General features: G+C 43.7%; 1 protein-coding gene across 1 annotated transcript in view; it reads right to left on the bottom strand.

Annotated features, from left to right (window-relative positions):
• LOC127956544 (proton myo-inositol cotransporter-like) overlaps positions 1–15,925 on the bottom strand; it is a 74,900-nt gene that overhangs the window by 33,845 nt on the left and 25,130 nt on the right. The gene's annotated exons all lie outside the window — the stretch shown is intronic.

Below are 15,925 nucleotides of genomic sequence, written 5' to 3'. Positions count from 1 at the left end.
AAATGAGATTTGAAAGCCTTGGTGGAGTCATGGATGAAGATTTGGGAATGAATGATATTCAGTTAATGGATTAAATCAAAGCTCTTTTTAGTCTCCTAAAACAACCAAAAATATAAACTGACCCATGAAGAAGCAACACTTTATATATACTGACACACACACACACACACACACACACATACATACATATATATATATATATATATATATATATATATATATATATATATATATATATATATATATATATATATACACACACACACACATACACACAGCCAGTAGGCAGGATTTTCCATCACACAAAGAACTCTTATGACTTCATAATATGTTTTACATAGTTATATTTAGGGCTGCACAATGTGTCGTTTAAGCATCGATATCGCGATGTACGAATCCGCGGTTATCACATCGCAGGATCTGCGATGTAGGCTGTCGTAGTTGATCCGTTATTCATTAACGGTACAGGCCAGCTGCTCCTCGGCCCTTGACGAATGTGATTCACGGATTAATTGCACAGTTAACCATCATAGAGTGAAAGTTTATCATTTGCATGTGTTTGGAAGTCCTGTCAGTTTAACAGAACGAGCAGAGAGAGAGAGAGAGCCCCGGCTGCGTATGCATGCTCACCATCTTCAAACAACACGAGCGCTGTCTTGCTCTCTCTCCCTCGTGCATATTAAACAAAATCAATTAAACGATGGTGTCGAAAAAAATAAAAACTATCCAGTGATTAAATATTTTCTGTGTTGTCAAATCTTGTGCGATATCCTAAACGGCAGAGATAATTACACAACGCGTGCCGTACACGTCTAATTCACGTACTAATGATTCCTTTGAACCGATTCAATTTAATGACACTAACAACTGACCTGTCCAACACTAAACTCATGAGGCATCTGAATTGGTGTTTTAAAAAAATCTGTAACACTTCACAATAATATTCTATTTATTAAACTATTTAACTACATTATTTAACATTTACTATTATTAAACTGCACTTCTACAACATTGTTAATTTCAACATTTAGGCTATAGCCTTCATTGTTGAAATCAAAAGTTCCCTATCTGTCGGTCACTACGAGTTATGTCGACCGACAAATGGGGTCTCACTTAGGAGGCCAATCATCTCTGATTTTAAGAGAAAACGCCAATGAAATTGGCAAGTGGATTAACACACCTGAGCCACTCCCCGTGCCAGCGGGTATAAATAGGGCGACAGGTGCATCCACTCATTAGATTTTTGCTTCGGAGCCGAGTGGTTGTATGAAAGCTGTTATACTCCACAAAGCCATTCATCTGCTGTGTCGGGAAGCTGTTCTGGTTGGCGGTACGGCGCAAACAGCGGTGTCCCTTTCAGCGATTCCCCTGGGCGCTTCAACTAAGAGAGCAGATTTCCTAAAAGAGCAAATCGCGGACGATTCGCGTCTTTTTCAAGACGCCGTTTCGTCCGCGTCCTTCTGGATGCGGTCGTTTCCTGTTCTCTGACAATGGCCACGTTCGCTCTCTTCCGTGTCTGGGCATTCAGCACGCTGAAGGTGCGTTCGTGGATGGTTCATGCACGCACTGCGTGTGTGACCATGGCAACGCTGTGATCGCGTCTCCCCTTTCTTAAAGGGAAGGGAGCAGACCCCTCTGTCACTACCCGTTCTGGTTTCTCTGTCTCGAGCAGAGGACCGCCGGCTAGTGCTCTGGGAGATTTGAAGGTGACAGTGAGAGCTTCTCCGCCGGGCCACGCCCCACGGACCTCTTACCCCTTCCGCAGTGTTTGTCCTGTGCAGCTGCTGGGTGATTTTGCTGGGCTGTCTTATGGCAGTCCCAACGGGTCATTCAGTTTGCCGCCGGAGATCAGATGTCGATTGCAGCATCGGGGATGGGCTGTTGACCTCTGTGGATGAAGATTCGGCGGGGCTGCCCCCCTCGGGTGTTGTCGCCACTGCCGAATTGGACCCAGAGTTGACAGCCGTGCTTGCCCGGGCAGCTGTGAGCATCAGGATGGAGGTGAATGCACCGCCCAGCCCTGAGTGCTCATGGCTGTTTGATTGGTTCTCGGTGTGGAGCACGACTCACAACCGCGTTTTACTCTGGTTCCTTTCTTCCCGGATGTGCATGGGGAAGTGATGTAGTCGTGGATGGCCCCTTTTACGGCCGGAAGCAGCTCATTTCGTTCCTCCGTCCTCACTACCCTCGATGGCGAGACAGCTAGGGGTGTGTTGACATTCCCCAGCAGGAGAGTGCGATTGCGGTGCACTTGTGTCCGCAAAACGCCGCCACTGGGAGGGATAGTCCGCGCCCCTCACCCAAGGCCTGTAAGCTGTCGGCCGCACTCGCTACCAAGGCTTACAGTGCTGCGGGCCAAGCTGTCTCTGCTTTGCATGCCATGGCTATCCTGCAAACCCAACAAGCCAAGGCTTTAACAATGCACGAGGGTAGGACCAACCCGAGGTTGATGCAGGAGCTGCGCATGGCGACTGACCTCCCCCTTCTGGGTGACGGAAGTCACAACGCAGTCCCTCGGGTAGGCGATGTCCACTCTGGTGGTCCAGTAGTGCCGTTTCAGGTTCAGCCTGGTCTGTATGAGAGACATTGACAAAGTGCATTTTCTCGATGCTCCCATGTCCCAGGCTGTCCTGTGTGGCGACGCTGTCAGGGGCTGTGCCCAGTAGTTCCTGACAGAACAACAGCAGACTGAGGCCATACAGCACATCTTGCCACGACGTGATCCTCCGGTTGCCACCATTCCGTCGCAGGCAGTGCCTCAGCCTGCTCGTCGCCGAGGGCGCCCCCCCTGCGTCCTCCACACCAGCTCCGCCCCGTGCTGAGAGTTCTTCGAGGCCGGCGCGTTGAGCCCTGCGCAGGAGAGCGGCGCCCCCCCGTGTCACTCCCGGCTGCAAAGTCCTCGAGGAAGTCGACTAAGCGGCCCTGACACGGGCAACTCGGAGATGCAGAGAACTGCTCTTCAGGAGATGGCGGAGAGAGCGCCACTCCCTCCCCCGGAGGAGGGCCGGGTGGAGAATCTTCTGGTTCTGTTCCGCCGCTGGTCGAACAGCCAGTGGCACCCACATTTTCATTGGAAGAGCAATTTCTCCTTCCTCCGAGTTGCAAGGCTCGTGGGCTGACAATGAGCGACGCACAGCTTCCTCATTCTCACCCACGACGCCCCCTTTCGCCAGCGGCCAAGAGGTCGCGGTTCGGAGACGCAACGCCTCTCCACGCGTCTCTGGCCAGTTCCTCCGGGAACACGGGGAGTGTGGTTGCGATGACCCAGGACGCAGTGCCTTCTGGGCCTTCCGACACGACTCCCCATCGCTGCACCACTGCGGGTATGTCGACTGTCCCTTTGGTGCCACTTGTACGATATCTGGGAGCGTGGCTTACGCTGCCCAACCCGTCACGCTGGCTCATCCGGACGGTTCAACTCGGCTATGCGATTCAGTTCGCCCGGCGACCCCCCAAGTTCAATGGCGTGATCGAGACTTCGGTGGCAATCCAGGACGCCCCTGTCTTGCGCGAGGAGATTGCTGTCCTCCTGGCGAAGGATGCAATCGAGCCGGTCCCTCCAGCCGAGATGAGGACGGGGTTTTACAGCCCTTACTTCATCGTGCCCAAGAAAAGCGGTGGCCTTCGACCTATCCTGGATCTGCGAGTCTTGAATCGGGCCCTACACAAGCTCCCGTTCAGGATGTTGACGCAGAAACGCATTATCAAATGCGTCCAGCCCCAGGACTGGTTTGCAGCGATCGACCTGAAAGACGCGTACTTTCATGTCTCTATCCTCCCTCGTCACAGACCGTTCCTGCGCTTTGCTTTCGAGGGTCAGGCATGGCAGTACAAGGTCCTCCCCTTCGGGCTCTCCCTGTCCCCCCGTGTCTTCACGAAGGTCGCGGAGGGCGCCCTTGCCCCACTTTGGGAAGTGGGCATCAGGATCCTCAACTATCTCGACGACTGGCTCATTATGGCCCGGTCCCGAGAAGAGTTGTGCGATTACAGGGACTTCGTGCTTCGGCACCTCAGTCAGTTGGGGCTTCAGGTCAACCGGGAGAAGAGCAAGCTCTCCCCTGTGCAGAGAATCTCTTATCTCGGTATGGAGTTAGACTCGGTTAGTATGACGGCACGTCTCACTAGCGAGCGTGCCCACTCAGTGCTGAACTGCCTGAGTTCCTTCAGAGGCAGGACAGTGGTACCGCTGAAACACTTTCAGAGGCTCCTGGGGCATATGGCATCCGCAGCCGCAGTCACGCCGCTCGGGTTGCTTCATATGAGACCACTTCAGCACTAGTTACACTCCCGAGTCCCGAGATGGGCATGGCGCTGCGGTACACATCGTGTCACCATCACACTGATGTGTCGCTGCCTATTCAGTCCTTGGTCGGACCTTGCTTTTCTACGGGCCGGCGTGCCCTTAGAACAAGTGTCCCGGCACGTTGTTGTCACAACAGATGCCTCCAACTCGGGCTGGGGCGCGACATGCAACGGGCAGGCAGCTTCAGGGTCCTGGACAGGACCTCGACTGCTGTGGCACATCAACTGCCTGGAGTTGCTGGCAGTGCATCTAGCTTTGCGACGGTTTCGTCCGCTAGTGCTGGACAAGCACGTGTTGGTCCGCACGGACAACACTGCGGCTGTTTAGTACATCAACCGACAAGGCGGTTTACGATCACGTCGCATGTCTCAACTCGCCCGTCATCTCCTCCTCTGGAGTCAGACGTGGCTCAAGTCGCTGCGCGCTGTCCACATCCCGGGGAAGCTCAATCGTGCAGCCGACGTGCTCTCACGACAGCTCACTTTCCCCAGGGAATGGCGACTCCATCCCCAGACGGTCCAGCTGATCTGGAGTCGATTCGGGGAAGCCCAGGTAGACCTGTTTGCTTCCCACGAGTCCTCCCACTGCCAGCTGTACTATTCCCTGTCCCAGGCCCCCCTGGGCACAGATGCACTGGCACACAGCTGGCCTCGGGCTTTACGCAAGTATGCGTTTCCCCCAGTGAGCCTGCTCGCACAGACACTGTGCAAGGTCAGGGAGGACGAGGAACAGGTCCTGTTGGTTGCGCCTTACTGGCCCACCCGGACCTGGTTTTCGGAACTCATGCTCCTCGTGACAGCCCCTCCCTGGCGCATCCCCCTGAGGAGAGACCTTCTCTCTGAGGGGCTTGGCACCATTTGGCACCCACGCCCAGATCTCTGGAACCTCCATGTGTGGCTTCTAGACGGGACGCGGCAGACCTAAGTGATCTGACCCCAGGGGTGGTAGACACTATCACTCAGGCTAGAGCCCCTTCTACGAGGCAGGCCTATGCTCTGAAGTGGAGTCTGTTCACGAATTGGTGTTCTTCTCACTGGGAAGACCCCCGGAGATGCCCGGTCAGAGTCGTGCTTTCTTTCCTGCAAGGTAGGCTGGAGCGTGGGCTGTCACCCTCCACCCTGAAGGTGATTGCAGCCCATCACGATGCAGTGGACGGCCGGTCCCTGGGGAGGCATGACCTGATCGTTAGGTTCCTGAGGGGTGCCAGAAGGTTACATCCTCCTAGGACACCCCTGATTCCCTCCTGGGACCTCTCTATTGCCCTGGCGGGACTTCAGAGGGGTCCCTTTGAGCCGCTGGATTCGGTTGAGCTGAAGTTCCTGTCTCTCAAGACAGCGCTCCTGATCGCGCTCACTTCCATCAAGAGGGTCGGGGACCTCCAAGCATTTTCGGTAAGTGAAGAGTGCCTTGTGTTCGGGCCGGCCTACTCTCACGTTGTCCTGAGACCCCGGCCTGGATACGTGCCCAAGGTTCCCACCACTCCCTTCCGAGACCAGGTGGTGAACCTGCAAGCGCTGCCCCTGGAGGAGGCAGATCCAGCCTTGTCGTTGCTGTGTCCCGTAAGAGCGCTTCGCATATACGTGGACCGCACCCAGAGCTTCAGAAGCTCTGAGCAGCTCCTGGTTTGCTTTGGAGGTCAGCAGAAGGGGAAGGCTGTCTCTAAGCAGAGGTTGGCCCACTGGATAGTGGACGACATCGCCTTGGCTTACCATTCCCAAGGCGAGCCGTGCCCCCTGGGGGTGAGGGCCCACTCCACACGGAGTGTGGCCTCCTCCTATGCGTTGGCGCACGGCGCCTCTCTGACAGACATTTGTCGAGCTGCGGGCTGGGCGACACCTAACACCTTTGCGAGGTTTTACAACCTCCATGTAGAGCCAGTTTCCTCCCGTGTGTTGGGTAACAGGTAATTGGCGGGAAGGGCTGGCTGGGTGTCTCGCTTGCTGCACCATTCCCCCTAACACGGGGATGTGAGCGCCTTCTTCTCCCAGTAGAGTTCCCCGGTTGGCGTACCCTGGTCGAGCATCCTCCAGCACCCTCGGCGTCAGACTTGGCGGAGCAGTCTGTCGCCAGGCCCAGTACTGGCGTTAGCATGCCCGGAGCCGGTCAGCCCCTGTACTGGGCTAGGTGTCCATATGGCTGGGTTCCCTACGGGTAATCCCATATGTGTATTCTTCCACGGTAAGGTTTCCCTCTTGGCAAACCCGTGTCTTCCCTTGACAGATCGCTCTGTCAGTCTCTTCTGGCAGCCGTTCCATCCCTACTCCAAGGTAGGACCTGCCTCAGAGACCCTTTCCATTTGTAGTACTGCCCCCTGGGTCAGTCCATATCGGTATATCCACATGTCACCTCCCTACGGGTAGGATGTGGTCTCCGTAGCGACCTTTCCTAAAGGCTCGCTTCCCCATTGTCTTGCCAGCTGAAAGAACAAATAGGGAAGATTTGAAGCAATCTTTCACTGAAGGTTGAAATCCCTTCCATTTACTTTATGTGGGCGGAACAGCAGCATGGCCTTCTCCAGCAGCGATGTACTCACCCTTTGGCCCCTTCGGTACCAAGGTCAGTGAATTTGCGCTGGGGCTTTGGGAAGGTTACGACCTTAAGCGTAGCTTTTGTGGCACGCCAAGGCTTGTCAACAATTGCAGCGCCTCAGGGTTGTGACGAGGTTCAGGTTATGGCGTTTTCCATAGGACCCCATTTGTCGGTCGACATAACTCGTAGTGACCGACAGATAGGGAACGTCTCGGTTACGTACGTAACCCTCGTTCCCTGATGGAGGGAACGGAGACGTTATGTCCCCATGCCACAATCTTGAACCATTCGCTGTTGCCGGGACACGTTCTCGGCTCCTCAGCGTAAAACCTAATGAGTGGATGCACCTGTCGCCCTATTTATACCCGCTGGCACGGGGAGTGGCTCAGGTGTGTTAATCCACTTGCCAATTTCATTGGCGTTTTCTCTTAAAATCAGAGATGATTGGCCTCCCAAGTGAGACCCCATTTGTCGGTCGACATAACGTCTCCGTTCCCTCCATCAGGGAACGAGGGTTACGTACAGTATTGTTCAAAATAATAGCAGTACAATGTGACTAACCAGAATAATCAAGGTTTTTAGTATATTTTTTATTGCTACGTGGCAAACAAGTTACCAGTAGGTTCAGTAGATTGTCAGAAAACAAATGAGACCCAGCATTTATGATATGCACGCTCTTAAGGCTGTGCAATTGGGCAATTAGTTGAAAGGGGTGTGTTCAAAAAAATAGCAGTGTCTACCTTTGACTGTACAAACTCAAAACTATTTTGTACAAACATTTTTTTTTCTGGGATTTAGCAATCCTGTGAATCACTAAACTAATATTTAGTTGTATGACCACAGTTTTTTAAAACTGCTTGACATCTGTGTGGCATGGAGTCAACCAACTTGTGGCACCTCTCAGCTGTTATTCCACTCCATGATTCTATAACAACATTCCACAATTCATTCACATTTCTTGGTTTTGCTTCAGAAACAGCATTTTTGATATCACCTCACAAGTTCTCAATTGGATTAAGGTCTGGAGATTGGGCTGGCCACTCCATAACATTAATTTTGTTGGTTTGGAACCAAGACTTTGCCCGTTTACTAGTGTGTTTTGGGTCATTGTCTTGTTGAAACAACCATTTCAAGGGCATGTCCTCTTCAGCATAGGGCAACATGACCTCTTCAAGTATTTTAACATATGCAAACTGATCCATGATCCCTGGTATGCGATAAATAGGCCCAACACCATAGTAGGAGAAACATGCCCATATCATGATGCTTGCACCTCCATGCTTCACTGTCTTCACTGTGTACTGTGGCTTGAATTCAGAGTTTGGGGGTCGTCTCACAAACTGCCTGTGGCCCTTGGACCCAAAAAGAACAATTTTACTCTCATCAGTCCACAAAATGTTCCTCCATTTCTCTTTAGGCCAGTTGATGTGTTCTTTGGCAAATTGTAACCTCTTCTGCACATGCCTTTTTTTTAACAGAGGGACTTTGCGGGGGATTCTTGAAAATAGATTAGCTTCACACAGACGTCTTCTAACTGTCACAGTACTTACAGGTAACTCCAGACTGTCTTTGATCATCCTGGAGGTGATCATTGGCTGAGCCTTTGCCATTCTGGTTATTCTTCTATCCATTTTGATGGTTGTCTTCCGTTTTCTTCCACGTCTCTCTGGTTTTGCTCTCCATTTTAAGGCATTGGAGATCATTTTAGCTGAACAGCCTATCATTTTTTGCACCTCTTTATAGGTTTTCCCCTCTCTAATCAACTTTTTAATCAAAGTACGCTGTTCTTCTGAACAATGTCTTGAACGACCCATTTTCCTCAGCTTTCAAATGCATGTTCAACAAGTGTTGGCTTCATCCTTAAATAGGGGCCACCTGATTCACACCTGTTTCTTCACAAAATTGATGACCTCAGTGATTGAATGCCACACTGCTATTTTTTTGAACACATCCCTTTCAACTAATTCAACTAATTGCCCAATTGCACAGCCTTAAGAGCGTGCATATCATGAATGCTGGGTCTCATTTGTTTTCTGAGAATCTACTGAACCTACTGGTAACTTGTTTGCCACGTAGCAATAAAAAATATACGAAAAACCTTGATTATTCTGGTTAGTCACATTGTACTGCTATTATTTTGAACAATACTGTACGTAACCGAGACGTTGTACAGTCTTTGTTAACATAGTGAATGCACAGTGAAGTAACATTACCAAACGACAGACAGCTGTGTTTTTATAAGCTAAGATAAACAAAGATTAATAAATATGGTAACAAAAGTATTGCTCGTGTTAAGTTCATGTTAGTTAATATGTTAACAATTCAAACCATATCCTAAAGTTACAAACAAATCATTTACTCTAATTTAAATAATCCTCTGATGTTTAAATCATTTAAAATGAGAATGTAAGTGTGCTCACGCCATTTTTGTTTGTAAGAAAAAATTTGATTAGATTTCATATTGCAATATATATCGCAGAAAAATTAAATATCGCAATGTAATTTTTTCCCAGTATCGTGCAGCCCTAGTTATATTGACTATTTTGATACTTAAAACAATTTACATTTATCATTTAGCAGACACATTTAACCAAAGCGACTTACAGATGAGGATACTGAAAGCAATCAAAATCAACAAAAGAGCAATGATATGCAAGTGCTATAACAAGTCACAGTTAGCTTAATGCAGTACATGTAGCAAAATGTTTTAAATCATATAATACTTAAAAAGAAAACAAAAAAATAAAAACATAGAATAGTAAAAGGATAGAGCAAGTGTAAAAGGCCTTTTTTACTTTTGTTAATTGTATAATATATAAAAATATTAGAGAAGCTAGTGTTAGTTTCTTTATATATATATATATATATATATATATATATATATATATATATATGTATAGAGAGAGAGAGAGTGCAAGTTTTTTTAAGAATATAGATAGAGAGTGTATTGAATAATTCTTTCGTGTGACCTTTTGCAATTTCTCCTTTTGCACTGTGGCTAATCCATGGTTTTAAAATAAATTACATACATTTGTTAATACATTCAAACATTCAATAAGATCAGCAAAGAGACTACAACAGAAAAATCATTAGTATTGAGAAATAAAAAAATAACGGAATAAGGCTTTGGCATGACACGAGGAGGAGATGACAGAACTTTTTTTTAATTTTTGGGTGTATTATTTTTTAACTCTATGCGCTCACACATAAAACCCTATTGGGAGAGAAATTGTCCTGTGTTAGCCTGATATTGTCATTGGAAGCTTGCAGGTTTTCATGCCGAGCTATGACTAGATATTCTCCAGAGACAGCAACTAGAGACGTTCATTTGATTACCGCTCCAAACTCAAATTCATGAACCGCTCAGATCAGGCCTGTACAGAGGAGCAGTGCTTTTAATGAGATGCTAACTTCATTCACACAGACATGCAATTTTACTTCTAAACAAAATTGGCAAAACATCTGTGTGCCCTTTTAATCTAATTGCAGCACAGAGTTGGAAACTAAGGAAGCACCTGAAGTCATCACCGAATACAATCTATCTGGATCCAGTCTAAGATGAAGGACCATTTGTTTTCATTATTTTTTTATATTTTTAAAGTATGATCCTGATTATCAGTTTGTGCTTTTTATGAAATAATAATAATAAAAACAAAACAAAAATATATATATAAATATATACCAGCAAAAAAAGTGTTGTAATGTGAATACTGTACAGTATGCAGTATGCTATAGTATTTGAATATGAATATTGCTGAATAGAGAAGATATTTGAAGAGGTGCTGCGAGAAAGCCCTTGAGTTTTTCTCTTAACACACTTTACACCCTTAAATTTGCTGTCACCCTGAGGAAGATCTCCTCTCTATCTCCATGGAAACCACTCAGCCAGTTAGCATTACTCTTTCTTATATTAAAGGTACACTCATGAACTGAAGCAGTGGAAGGTTAGCAGTACAGCAGCTGGGGAAGGGCCTGGGTTGCGTGTGGCATGTGGGTTGAACTACTTTTTTAAAAGACAAGGTAATTACTTTCGTTTTGATCCTCTCTATCATGGAATCCCCAATTATGCTCAATTGCAAATGACATTAGCTAGAAAAACACCTTTTTACTTAAACACCTCTGTAAGCAATTAGAGTGTGCACTCTTGACTCGTGTGGCAAAAACTTCTTTATGTGGAATTCATTTTACACATCAATTATGGTTACATTATCTCCTTACAGTTTAAGAGACAACTCAGGAAGCACAAAATGATTTTAGCATTTCGCAACACTTGAGTTTGGTTCCACTGAGTTCTGCTGCAGTACATCATTATGAAAGGGCAACATTACATTTTAGTCACAAGTCACAATGCATTGTCCCATAAACTGTGTGATAATGCCTATTTGGAAGGTTTTTATTAGAGTTCCATCCTATATTGACAGAAAAACTTCTTTCTCATTTAATGTAATATTATCAGATGTTCAGAGCGATAATTGGAACGGCAACATATTTTGGTCATAAGGTTTATGGAAATATTGGCAAGGGCAGTGCTAACAACATCAAAACAATGTTTATGCAACATATTTAAAGTAATACATTTATTATGAGTGCTGGGTAGATTACTTACAAATTGTAGTCCATTACTGATTACAGATTACATGTTTGAAACTAGTTAGTAAAGTAATCAAGGTTACTAATTTTAGGTAATGCAATCTAACAAGGTTACTTTTGGATAACTTTTTAACAAACTAGTTTCAAACTTACCATTAACATACAGACATTATATATCCCTTATATATAACTGTGCTTCATGTAAGATCTGCTAAACCATAAAAATAACTGAAACACTTCAACACGGAAAATATAAATATTTTATTGGTTAACCTGCATGTCAATATCACCATTAACCAATAGCAGAGAACTACAAACATGCAAATGTGCTGTTCAATTATTTGAAATATTAACTTCCTCAGAGATATATTTTAAAAACATATTTTATTTTAAGGGGGTTGGCTGACACAGTCTATTGTGAATTACTGCATTATATCAAAAAACTTTTACAAACATGCCCGATTAGATTTATTTTCCCCCAGACTTACAGAATCAGAAATGACTGAAAATCACTTTTGACTGAAAGTCACTATAACTTGCATAATTCCAGTATTTGTTTCATACATGATCTTATTGGTTCAGTGGTGCTTTTTTCCCCACAAATTCAGAAGTATGATCTGCAAATTGATTTAAACAACATTTGTGAATATATTCAAGGCTAAATGGTATGACACAGTAGGATTTTTAGAAAGAAAAATTTAATAGAGAAGGGGGAAAAAGATTCATTCACTGCCATTGTGTGAATAATATGTAATAATGTAATCCATAAAATAACTGTAATCTGATTATGAGCATTTTAAAATGTAATATACAAGTATTTAATTTTTGGAATCTGACTACATAACCCACTGTAGCTTACATTTAATCAGTTACTACCTGATCTAGCCTTAAAAATATGCTTTTTAAAATGCTATTTGAGCAAAAGAAACAACAATTATGACACCACTGTTGTCAGATTTCACTGGAGATTTTAAATATAAAATGTAATCGTAAGCTTAGTGAACAGTTTTGGGGAATTTGATGTTACTCCATTCAAAGTGATAGGAGCTGAACTCGCAAGCCTAAAAGGTGTTTCAAAGATGGCCACCGAGTGACATGACTTGCCAGAGACTTTGCTACCCAGCACTATGAAACAACATCTTTCATCTAAGCAGCCCCGGCTCCAGAATCAAATCACTGAGGATGCTTCTTAAATTAGTAAGTGTGCTCTAACCATATGTGTACTGTGTGTGTGTGTGTATATATATATTTACATTGTGTCTACACCTTGTTAAAATGAGATGATTCGTGCTGAACACAACAACTAAACAAAAACTGACAATCTGAGCAGTGAGTGGATTCTAATTAAAATGCCTCTGATTGTCTGTTGTGTTCAAGAAATCAACAGATATGTCAGTGATTGGCTACATTGCTCAACTCTGCAAAAACCATAATTCTCTGGATAGTTCGCCAAATTTCCAATGAAATGCCATTATTATAGCTTTAACTGAGGGTGTTATTAATTTAATTTGAGGGTGCTTAGCACCCTCTAGCATCCCCGTAGAACTGGACCTGCATCTAAGCATTCTAAGTCATCATCACAGCCACCAGATGGACACCAGCTGACCAAGCAAAAAAAAACATAATCGATAGTGTTGCCTGAGAACAAGTGACCTTCATTGACAACACAAATTTCTGTCAGTGATATCTTGATCTATTCGAAGACGGCAGGCTGATCGATGTGTCATATACTTTGGAACCACAGAAAGACAGTCGACTGCATTCATCAGTGTCTAATCAAGCATGTGCACAATCTAATTACGCTTTAAGTCACTTGTCTGTGCAACTGACCACTTGTGTGTCATTATAAGGGAGTTCAATGGAGGCCAAGCAAAGAACGAATGCCAGCTCCTTTCTTTCATAAACACCATGGCAACAAAGAAACAATAAGATGAATGTGCTATTAGACAGTCTCATATCTCTTTTGACACGCTTTTGACCAAGCGTCATGTAGACCGGTTGCCAGGTATTCCCATTTTCAGTCACCATGTCAGCTTCTCTATCTCTAGACTTGGTTGCGTTCAAGCCACCCTGCTACACAGATGCACCTTGGCAGCTGGGTAGTTATCTGAGACTGCCCCGGGTGATTGGTTGCTAGGTTTCCAGACGTGCCCAGGAGATGGAAGCGAGGTCTCGCTTTTCCTTTCTCACTCTTTTCTTGTGTTTTTTTTTTTTTTTCCCTAGGACTGTCACCTAGAAGCTTTGTTCATTCAGGCTCTGAAAAAGAATGTTACAAAGAAAGCTTTGATTGCCACATACTAAAATGATATGCAGAAAAAAACAACGCAACACAGTGCAGATACTATAAAAAGGCTAATTGCAACTTTTTATTTCATAGTTCTGACTTTTTTATCATAATTGTGAGGTATAAACTTGCATTTGTGAGTTATTAATTCAGAATTGTGGGATATAAAGTACCTTTTTTTGTCACAATTCTGACTTCTTAATTTGCAAATGCAAGTTTATATCATAACTCTGAGATAAAAATTCATAATTAAATTCTTTTTTTCTTTTTTTTAATCAGTGGTGGAAACGGGTTTCCATAAGATATAGATAAAAAATTATATTAGTACGTTTTACTTAATAAGCTTAATTAAGGTTTCTAAGCATGTGATCACATTTTAAACAAACAGATGCTGTAGACGTAAAATTTAGCAAAAATAAAATTTTCCAATTTTATTAACAATTAAAATTAGTTATAATAATTATAATTTTATGTAATCACAGAGGCTCTAGGCTTGTGACCAAAAGTGCAAATCGTACTGGTTGGCCAGTTTTCTTTACAATGCAATGAAAAAGAGAAACGACGACATGCGAATGTTCGAGTTGGTCTTAACAGGCACATTATTAGCTATTTATTCAAATGAAAAAAATATTAAGTGCACTGAATTTCCATGAAAATTTTGGCATCAAGCCTTTGTTTTGATGGGAACAGGCTTATATGTTTTAAGAATAAAATACTACTAAACTACTCTAATAAATAGTATACGGAATTGACATAACTGCAACAATGTGGCATTAAACTGACTCAACCCCAGGAGTGGTTCTAATATTTCATCTTCAGGGTGGTTGAACTCTCAGATAGATCATTAGATATAAAAAATAACAATTAGCTAGCTAAATAAACAGTACCTTACTGTGTTTGTGAAAATGGCTTAAAATCTACTTAAACTAACAGGACATAAACATATTTCTTGAGGAAACAACACTGGCCTGATGGTTCAGATATTTGCTAATAGTTTTAGGGGGTTGAGACGACAGACATACCTGAAGCTCATGTAAAAAGGGTCTAGAACCAACCTGCTTAACCCCACCCCAATTTCTATCATTTTTGTAAATGATTAATACGTGACCAAGAGTCCAAAACTACAATTAAAATAAAAGTATGCAGTACTGTGCAGTATATACTAAACAGAACTCTGGAATCACATTTCAAGTACTGAATTATGTTCCCTAAACAGTATATTAGGTAACACTTTAGAACACATATTCACAATTATATATGACTTTCCACTCAATAAATACCTAATTTGCTGCTTAATAATAGTTAGTAAGTAGTTGTTAAGTTTAGGTATTGAGTAAAATTCTAGAATAAGGTCTTGTAGAATAAGACAATAATATGTGCTTAATTACTACTAATAAATGGCTAATATTCTAGTAATATGCATGCTAATAAGCAACTAGTTAAGATAAAGTGTTTATAAAATAAAGTGTTACCGTATATTACATCAGTATTGGCAAAATGCCAACATTTCCCACCATGCAGACATAATGGTCTGTATCCTGACAGGTTTATCACAGGTTTTGTCATATAAGGGTTTGCTTTTGTGGCCTTTTGCAAGGTGAGGACCATATGTTCCCAGATGGGCAGTGACATTTCACTAGCACAAAGCTCAGAAAAGCATATTGTTTGGTGATGGCACCCTATGGCCAGTGGGGTAAAAAAAAAAAAAAAAAAAAAAAGATTTAGAAAGTCATGGCAAAAAGAGGAAGGATATAAAAAACGAGGGCAAGAACGATTTAATGAAATTGTCCAGTAATGTAACCATGCGCAAACCACACGTTCATATAAAACCAGATGTAAATAAATTGTTCCTTTAAACTAGCTATTTTAATGATCCTGTTGGACCAATTCACAAAATAAATGTTTGCGAATATTTTAAAATACAATTTTCGCTATTAACAAACCATTAACTATGACTTTTGCCTCAATAAACTCCTAATTTGCTGCTTATTAATAGTTAGTAAGTTTAGGTATTGGATAGGATTAGGGAGGTAGAATGCGGTCATACGTGGAATATGTTAATAACAGGCATGTTAATGAGCAGCTAGATACCGTAATTGGAATTGGTTATTATTATAAAGTGTTACCTTTTTGATTGTAACAGTACTAAAGAATCTCTATAACAGTACTAAAATATCTCTATAATATCCATTTGTTGGGGAATTTCTACTGAAATTGTA

Source organism: Carassius gibelio, chromosome B4, assembly GCF_023724105.1.
Source record: "Carassius gibelio isolate Cgi1373 ecotype wild population from Czech Republic chromosome B4, carGib1.2-hapl.c, whole genome shotgun sequence".
Classification (NCBI taxonomy): domain Eukaryota; kingdom Metazoa; phylum Chordata; class Actinopteri; order Cypriniformes; family Cyprinidae; genus Carassius; species Carassius gibelio.
This window is presented reverse-complemented; position numbering and strand designations above follow the sequence as displayed.